The sequence below is a fragment of the Dermacentor silvarum genome, chromosome 3, assembly GCF_013339745.2.
Source record: "Dermacentor silvarum isolate Dsil-2018 chromosome 3, BIME_Dsil_1.4, whole genome shotgun sequence".
NCBI lineage: Eukaryota > Metazoa > Arthropoda > Arachnida > Ixodida > Ixodidae > Dermacentor > Dermacentor silvarum.
Window position 1 is genome coordinate 39259683 of NC_051156.1, and position 10169 is coordinate 39269851.

General features: G+C 42.4%; 1 long non-coding RNA gene across 1 annotated transcript in view; it reads left to right on the forward strand.

Annotated features, from left to right (window-relative positions):
• LOC125943755 (uncharacterized) overlaps positions 1–3658 on the forward strand; it is a 9522-nt gene extending 5864 nt beyond the window's left edge. Inside the window, exon 3 of the long non-coding RNA XR_007465877.1 lies at positions 3433–3658. This is a non-coding gene — a long non-coding RNA (uncharacterized LOC125943755). The remainder of the gene's footprint in view (positions 1–3432) is intronic.
• Positions 3659–10169: the final 6511 nt, after the last annotated feature.

Genomic DNA, 10169 nt, shown 5'->3' on the forward strand with positions numbered 1-10169 from the left:
CAAATTGCATGGCAACACATTTTGATGCTTTGGAGTACGCTCCTCCGCACCATGTGGAGTCGTGCTGAGCTGGCTCCTTGACACCATTTTCTCCTTGCAGCTGCCTTCTTGAGTTTTATAAAACGGGTGCCTGAAAAACAATGTGCGCGCAAATGAACATCAGGAAATATTGTGAAACCATCTAAAAACAATCAAGGAAAAAGGTCATGGCACTAAGAAGCCTTAGCGCTAAGTATTTGTACACTAATAGAAGTGAAACATGTAAATGACTGTAATAGTCAACTTCAATACCACTTTTAAATTCTTTGACTTAAGGAAAGAAAAAAGAAAACTGGCCGTTAGGACTCAGTCCAGCACCAGTGTTACAAAAATCAGGAAAAATAAAATATTGGTCATCGTTGGCACACTTCGTAAACGCATCCCCTCCTCTAGGGGAGTGAGTAATGGTGGTATTGTCTGCATCTCATTTCTAACGTTATGAATAAATATAATTCCTGAAGAGAATTTAGGCTCTTTGGCTTATCTAAAACAAAAGAAATCAGCCGCCAAAGTAAAGGGAACATAGCTAGTGGAGTTAAATGTATAAAGACTACACTCGGCATACACAAGTGGCCAACAATAATGCAAATGTGGTGCTAGAAGAATGACACGACATGACATGAAAAGGAGGTGAACCACCTTTAAAGAAACCCGTCAAACTTATGAGACCGAATTCTGTAGGCTCTGCTTATGCTGCACTTGAAGTTGATTACGATATGAAGTGCTCAAATCTGCAGTTATTTAACTGAACAGTGAAGCATGTAGTTTTTATGTAACCTGCCGAAAAGTAAAGAGTGCAAAGCTGTATGACGAATTCAGATGTGTCACAAACACCGCTTGTGACACGTCCTAGGCACGCGCCCACTGTGCCTCCCCCCCCCTTCTGGTTATGACACTGCTCAAGCCATAATTTGAGGATCATATTTTCAGTAGGCATGACAATATGGTCATCTAGTTCAATGGATATTACTGGGTGTGATTATAAGAAGGGGTAGCAAGCCCTGTTTACGGCAAGCTTACCCACATTTCAAGAATGACAAGAAACAGTTCACTGCGGCTTGTATCTAAGCTTTCTAAAAGCATGAACTTATTTCCATTTATGAGGTACGCAGTGGGGTTCATTTTTGACGGACTCGACTCTTGCTGCAGTTTGAAATCTAGCATTTTACATACTTGAAGGCATGTAAAAGCTTCAGTTAGACGAACGTTATTAGTTTATTAGACCAACTTATAGTTTGTGCATGACAAACGACTGGTAAACTGCAAGGTAACATTTTGCTTTGATACTTCATTTCTCCACGAAAAATAACAAGATGGTAAATACATTTCAATCTGGCCTGCAATAGCAAAATGCACAGCTTACGCTTGGATCCCACAGAGGAAGGTTGATTTAGCCGTTCATATGATATAATTTTTAAGTCCCAACTCATACTAGGAAATGCACAGGCATATCGAAAACAACAAACGTGGAGACCGAGCCAATAGCAATAATGTAGAAGGTCCCTGTCACTGTAATCCTACAACAGTAGCCACTGTATTCGATTCCAGTGCATAACTCGCCCCTTGACCAGTCACCGAGTCCATACACAACGCGCTTGTTCACATTCGCACCGTGCTCGGAAACCGCAACACGAGACACAAAATCTGACATAAATTCACACCAATACATTGGCAAAAAAGGTGTCTTATTCAGCGCAAAGCAACAATTCCCCATGCGTATTCAGGCAGTTTAACATTACGCGCCACACTGACCTCACGCAGCGTGCAGCTGTATGCCTGCGGCAAATTTCTAACAGGCGCTAGCGCTGCACGTAATTTCACTGGCCGCAGATTACCTATGGGCAAAACACACTGTCAAGCGCGCGCCTTAATATAACGAAAGCATGCCGCCAACAAGCTGACGCCTTTTGTTATGTAACTCCTTAGTTAAACAGCGATCCGCACACCATAGACTGCAAAACTGAATAAATTCAAACACATGAAACACACGCTAAGCACGATCGGCATTGGCACGGAATCATGGGCTGGTGAAGAAACCTTTTTATGCGACGCCGCGTCTCACTATTGAACACACCGTGCTTCCCTGAGCGTTTGCGATTTTGAAAGCTCTCACGGATTGCGGCAAGTGATAAAATCACATGCAGTCATCGTGACGACTGGCTTTTTCTATTGATATCGAATGACGCAGCACGCATACCTTTAGTCCGTTGGCAATCGCGGCGGCTTAACAGGCTTAACTACGCGATGACTGCCTGGCGATAGCATGTCATATACGCAGAATGTGCCACGTAAGTTAGAAATCACTTACCGTGGAGTATTTGTTGTTCAATCCAACGAACGATGAACGACTGTCCTCTTTTCGCGGCGGTGAAACGTGGCTGGCACAAGAGTTTTCTTGGATGGCCTTGGCGCGCGCCGCCTGCCCGGGCCTGCCCGCTGAACGGATCGCCTTTCTCCGGCGCTGTGCTGTTCCGCGATGTTGCGCGGGCGCGCGGTGGGGGCGACTCCGAAACAAAAAGTAGTGCGCTGATCTCCGCACCAGTTTGCGCACTGGATGACTCTTCTCTTACAAGAAAAACGATGCGCTCTTTGCTCTACCTGCGTGAGCGATACATCGCCATGTTCCCAACCAGCATCATGCAGTTTAAGCAGCAGTATATACTACGTTTTGCTCTCTGTTCCTGCGAGAGTGGAACGGGCATTCTACTCTCTCTCAGACGGGCAGAGTAGAAATAACATTTCACTCTCTCGATGCGGATAGAGTGAACAATGCATTTCACTCTCCCCGTCGTTTTGCGAGAGTAAAACAATGCATTGAAGAGTAAATCGGCCCCTTCACTCCTGCGATACTCTCCCTAGTTTTTAGAGTGTAAGGCCTCTTCATTCTCCAGAGAAAAACTTGTTCTGCTCTCACATTGAAGAAACCGGTATCTTGGCTATGCCTTTCGGTGCCTTAGAACAAAATTCACATCGAACTTACACCAGTAAAAAAATGTTTCACCTGGAAATATTTCACAAAATGATAATTCGTCTGATATTGTAGGGCCTCCAATTTTCAAAAGGAAATCCGAAATGGTCGAGGGCTAGGTTGGGGGGGGGGGACAGTTGGCATGCAATAGCCTTCTTACAGAAATGGGGCATACGGAGGGCCAAGTAACATACACTTGACATTACGCCAAGGTGAAATTATTGATTCACACAAGACAAAATGACAAGCATTCCATCCTATAAGTAGTTCCTTACATTTATTTATACTTTTTGCACATTTATTTACCTTCAGTCAGGTGACCTGTGTCTGTTTTCATTATCTGCTATGTGTAGATGGTAAGATTCAGATTTGTCCTATGGTGAAGAATATTTTGGTGTTTATAGGTGTGGGCTTCTGTGTTTCAGGTTGCTGCGAAATTTTACCCGAGCTGGGCCACACACTTGAGCCAGGCCTCTTGGAAAGGATGCCATAATCAGACTCCACGCGTCGATGTCAGAGGATGCCAGGGATCAAGGCAACCTGTTGTGCCCCACTATTCAATGTTTGGTGACCCTTCTATGTGTTTCACCTATTTCGCAGCTGTACCTCGGCTGCCATCTATCCAAACAGCATCGCCAGCTGTGCCCACTTGTTGAATCATAGGCAAATATTGGCATGGAGTGTTCTCTGGGCTTCATGTTCTATTTGCTCTTCAGGATTCTTGGCAAATACTCCTGTTATAAGTTACATGTTTTTAGTACCCACTTTTTAATATTTCCTTTCTCTTGGAATTCTTAACATCTCCTGCTATTATATCTGTATGTATGCCCAGTTTCTCATAGTTATTTTGTACTTGTGTATGTAATTGATAGGTTCTTAGCTCTTGTAATGCGTAAGGCTAAAACACTGACTTACATCATGTTTTGTTCAATTATTGATCTGCAGCGCTGTAAAACGTTCAAGAATTTTAACTCAACTAGTGCCCCATATTCAAGATAAATTCAGATAAATTCAGGATAAATTCAAGAGCAAAATTGAGCACCTATTTCAAGCACCCGTTAATTTTTAAAAAGGAAAGAACGTAGGAGCATGTAAAAAACAGTATAGTAGGAAAACCTGGCTGCCCATCATAAGTGTCTTAATAACCCAGGCAGCACATCACATGGGGTCAACTAGGGCCAATGATGGTTTTCAGCTGGCACTGGCTGGGCCGCGAAGGCCCGCCGTTGCCTCCGTAATGCCAGTGCTGGCAAAGCCACTGTAACAGACATCCAGCGATGGCCCTGCTTTGCCGGTGAAAGCCCGTTAATGGCTAGGCCGGGCGTCGCAACTGGCTATCCCGGGCCTGCTTTGCCGTAAGAATGCCGTCATTGGCTGTACATCTCTAAACATTGGTTAAGAACGTCCGTTCGAAGCTATAGGCATAGCTACATTGTTTAGCAGTTCTGATAGACCCGTAAATATCGGCCTGTCAAACAGAACGGCATTTCAATATTTCCTTTCACGCAGCATTCGCTGGCCATTCCCGATTATATATGTTTACAGCATGCAATTTTTATTTGAATTTTTCACCACGCACGCCAACTGCAACGAGATCACTCTGGTATTTTTTTTGTTTCTTACTAAGTCATTATGTAAGTTCTGCATATTTTTTTCGTTTTATTACAAAGGCTGTTAACTTTCGCGTAATTGTATTTATTGTGTTGAATCATTCGATCGGACATTGTTAACAAGTGGCACAAGGGCACTCCATTATATTGCGTCAATGCGCGCATGCCGTGTGCATTCTCGATAGGCGCAATAACAAATTCAAGGGGGTATATAATTAAAAAGCATGTGCGCTTACATGGGCGTCGTTTAAGTAGTGTTGCAGGTAGTGAATTGCAAAATACTGCATAACTTTATGGTGCAATCATCTGTACCGCTTGCCAGTAATGCCGTCGCTAGCTCATTTTCTGTAGCGGCTGTAAATTTTATTGCCAGTAAAATACAAGGCATTTTAGATGACTGCTCGCTATATTATTTTTCTGCATAGAGAGCATATCGAACTGTGCAGTAGTGTCTCCTGTGGCCAGCTTCATTATAATCTTAGGTGCCTTTCCCGGAAAACTCTGTCTTGCGTGTTTTTTTTTTTTTGATGCCAGATGACTTTTTTCAGACCAACTGGCACAGTAGGCGTAAATTCCTCCCCGCAGAAAGAACCGGGGACAAAAAGAAATTGCGCCATGTTGAAAAAGAGGTTTCTGCTGGGCTATTGGTGCATATTTCTAAAAAAACAGCCAATAGAAGAGACAAGAATGTGAGACAAGGCCAACGCTAACTTACAATGAAATGCTTATTTTGCACGACGCCAAATATATCTACACTGAAAAGAAAAGGGAAGGCGGAGAACAGAGACAACGCCACAAGAGATATACGGGGGTGGGAGGGGGGGAGTGAAGAGAAAAGGTTTGGTCAGACGACCAAGACGACTACACAAGGCGCTCTCCGTTGGAAGGGAACACAAAATAAAGAAAAATAAAAAAAGAACAGGAATGTTCGTGGCCCGCCGCGCCATTCCGAACCTTGACGGATGGCTGAAAGAGTTAAGTTACCGACCTAGGACTGAGAACGAAGAACGAGGCTAAGATTAAGGAGAATACAGGAATATAGAATGGAAAAAAAGAAGAACGCTACTGGATAAAAATGTAAGCTACTGAATAAAATTAATTTCTGATTAAAAAGTGGAACTAGCATAAAGAAAAAAACTACTAAAATATATATATGCATTTTTCAAGTAGGTGAACTCTTTTTGTGAGAGCAACACAGATTTGAATAAATTTTTTGCTGACGTTTGCATCCTATATGAGCTAATAAATAAATATATCGTTGTTTTGACTTTGCAAGGAGGCATACATAAGCTTCCTTATTCCTTATTAAATTCAGGCTCCCACTTGCACCCTCAACGACACACCTCTGGTAACTTCCTCTTGTAGATAAATATCTCGGTATACACATCACACACAACATTTTTGGAATGTGTATATTGAGTTTTCAATTTACCAATGCCAACCACCATGTTTGGTTTCTCGCTCCAAAATTTTCTTCACGGGAAGCTTTTATTTTATAAATCTATGGTGGGGTCTCAGATCTTCGAGTACACCAGTTCTGTCTCGCAACTCTCGAAAGTGCCCAAAACCTTGCCGTCCTTGTTTTGTTACATACAATTACTCACGTGTAGCCAATGCGGCTTCTACAAAATCATCGTTTGGTTTACCTTGTCGCCGTATGCGATCTCGCTTGTGTTTGTTTATTACGATTTATTTTATTACTCCCGCTGCCTAAAGGACATATTTTTCAACCTCCCACCTACGTTTCTTCTCGCAGCGGCCACGTTTGAAGCTTTCTTGTTTATGAAAAGAAGAAAAAAAAACTACCCGCTTTTTTAATGTAAAGCCTTCGGGCTTTGACACTATACTAACATAATTAATTAAATTAATATGGCGAACTTGAACGAGATTCTTGTACTCGCTTTTTGGGCTTCACTTATATGTTATGCGCCGCGTAATGTATTGTCGCGATGTTTCTTAGATACGGCTGCCGCTCCTATGTGTCTATTCATTCTTTTTTCGAAGGGGGAGGTTGTATTATTTAACTAGAAGCAAGAAATCCATGGGAGCATGTTAGCAAGTGATGCTGTGCGCCGGACTACCCCTTTGCGCACACGTTGTCTTGCTCTACCGTTCTCCTGGGATAAGCAGTGCCAAAAAATAACAATGAACACATTCATTGATCACTTTGAGTTGTTTTACAGGTTCATTTGTCATGTTTTACATTTCAGCTATAATATATAATAAAATCAGCACAAGTGCTACGGCTCCTTCAGCCGCAGCAGCTTTTGTAAAAATAAAAATAAATAAATAAATAAAAGAATAAAAAAAAACGTGCGCGTGTCGTTCTTCACTACTATCAGGCGAAGTGACGTCAAAGCCCCAAGAATGCGTTTCACTCTCACCACGTTTTCCCTGCGTTTCCTCGCTTTGCAGTGTCGAAGGTATGCACGGTCTATAATGCGCACAGCCGAGCCTGCGTTGCTAATCAGAACCGGATGGGCGCACAAAAAAGCGTGAATAATTGTCAAATATGTTGCTCCCTGTGGGGTCCTCGCCCGCTTCCAAAGAAACGTGGTGACTCTCGGAGGACGAGGGACCCGTACACATTCTGCTTCTGCCTGTGAGCTGTCGTAGCCCATATTTCTTTCACCATGTTTTGCTTGCGAAGCATGTATCAACTTGTCCAGCAACGTGTTCAGTACCAGCGGCTTGACCTTCGCCACTACAAGCATGGTTCCACATTGCTATTGGGTGAAACATGAACAACTAGCCAAACGTTGGAAAACTGCATTTACTGCGAAATAAGCTCAATTATCGCAAGGTAAGTACAATTGTCTTATTTTTATTCTCAAGTATAGTGTTTCAACTAAGTGCATTGCCTAATACGTGTATTTTCTTTTTTTACAGAGATAATGTACGGCCACTTCTTACTATGTACGTAGACGGCGCTGCACCGCTTCAGCGTCAGCTGAAACGCACTGTCTGTTTGAAAACACGCAGCACGGCACATTTCGGCTAGTACACTCAAGAAGACCAAAGTTGCATTGTCGTAATTCCTTACTCAGGAAGTACATTCTGCGAGCTGACTGGTACGTGTTCAGAACTTCCTGCAAGAGTATCTGTTGTATTGCAGCTTGCTTAGGTGTTTATCATGAAACAAAGCACCCTTTCTTTGCTACCTCTGTTCTAAAAGCTTACGCATTGCCAAAGGCTAAGTACAGCTACCCACAAGCACTTACGAGAAGTCTCGCGATGAAATCATAATTCATCAAAATTGCCTAGTTAGAACAAAAATCGCATGTTTAGATGCAGCGGAATTTCCTACCTAATTTTTTCGTATTTCTGCTTCTTTTTTTCAGCTTCAATAATTTGTTTGAATGGAGAAATCATATCTGTGGGAGATTGCCTTCAATATATTGAACGCCATCATGTACCATGCAGTTCAACTGCCGTACAGCATGGATGGAAATAAAAGCAAGAGACTGTTTAACACGCGGCTATGCAGAGTGGGAACAGGTGATACGCATTTAATTTCTCAGTTTTGTACCTTTTGCTTATTTTATGCACTGCTGACAGTGTTGTGATAATAAAAGTATATGTATTGTATGCAGATGGTGCCTGAGAGACGCAGACATCGACATCAACCAAGCGCAAGACTTCATAAGAATGTGGCTGCCAGGCGCCGTCGACTATTGCAGAAAGCGGCGTTACGCCGAAGCGGCTCAACCGACCGTAGCGTCATAAACAAAGCTTTCGTAGGTGGCCCACAGGATTGGGGATACGAGCGACAATCTGTATCAACCTATTTTAAGACCAATAAATAAATTGTGTATATTATTTGGTGATTTTATAGTAGATTATGACATGTTGCATCGAGCTATCGTGCAATATTTGCGTAATTTAAAATCGTAGGAATAACGGCATCGCCCACATACATCACAATCTGCCAATAGGGCCATGCCAGTGGGTAATGCGGGACAATAAATTAACTAAGAGCGGCAGAGCCGGCTATTGACCAATACCGGCGCTGCCAGTAGGCAAGGTGGGACACTAGAATGGCAATGAACGGCAGAGCCGGCTATCTGCCTGTATTGGGGCTGCCACACAATGGCCGAAATAGGCCCTTTAGTGGCATGGCCGCGCTGGGCCATTCTTGACGCAGGTAGCGCTGCCGGTTTCGGGCCTATATTTGTGCCGGTGTTTTCCGGGATATTGCCGTGCTGGGGCCAGCCTGGTTGTGCTGCCTGGGAATGTGACTTCCTTTCAGTGCAATGATACCAGTGGCACTGGCGGACAACGTTTGAGACATGAAACCCAGGATACGCTTGGCATTCGTCAGTATGGCAAATAGGCTTGCCACACTTAGGAATGCCAACGGTACTGTAGGTTTCATGCACACATTGGTTGTGTTACACCTTATGAGAATTGCATGTCTCGAACATGAAGGTTTACAGCAGTGCTTTGAATCACCACTATATTTCCTAATTTTCAATATTTATGAATGCAAGAGTAATGGTGCAGATCATGTAAAAATTATTTTACAGGCTATATGCCTATAGATACACGCTTCTGATGACACAGCACCGACATGTGGTGGCGGGATGTATGTCTTTATTTCAGATTTAAATATTTCCTTCCAGGCCTGGGTTAGTCTACTACATTGAGAGCCCATGCACTAGAGGGAAGTGAATTAAACTAAGAATCATAAACTTCAAAATATCTTGTTTGTGGCACTAATTTGACAATCAGCAAGGTTCTTTCTGCATTCATTTCCAAATTTGTGATATATTTTATATGACTCGTTTCATTAATGTGAGAACCAATATTTGTTTATTGTCAACATAGTTGATGTTGCCCATTTGCACACCATTCCTTAACAGGCTAAAAATTTCATGTAATAATGGGGTGTTTAAGGTTTTGCGCACTCAGTGTTAAGGGACACAAATGGTGGCATACAACAGAATGCACGAAAGAACAAAAAAATGCAAGTAGGACATGGGGCTTTGGGGCAGATGCTTTGGTGTGCTATTTCTAAAACTCCCTGCGCTCTGCCTGAATGCATTGTCTAACGCTTTGATAGAATACATTGGCAGCCACTTATTCAGGTGAAATGCTTCTCTAAACAACTTTTTAAAATTATTTCAGTGAGAGATTTGAAAAAAATCCTGCTGCATATAGTTTTATATGCAGATTTTAAGTATGTCAGTGGTTTTTGTGTAGCTGCTATATTTTTTTAGTTATGTCCTACACAGTGGCAAAGTATCTGCGGGCACTTTAATGTATATAACAGTTTCACAAGAATGATCGTGCTGTATCTTATTCAGCTCGTGGACCGCAAAGTGCCGATATCTACCCAAACAGCATGTAAAATTACTGAAACTATGCAAAAAATAGGACACTTGAAATAATTTTGAAAGATATTGCAATTTCAAGTAGATATTAGCATTCTACATACCTTAAGAGTATGTAAGCCGAATCTCGTTAGTATTGGACAAATGTAAGTGCACAAAGTTATTTGCATGGGATTGTGAAAAAAATTATTAAAGTGTACGGAGCTTTACTTGCATAGT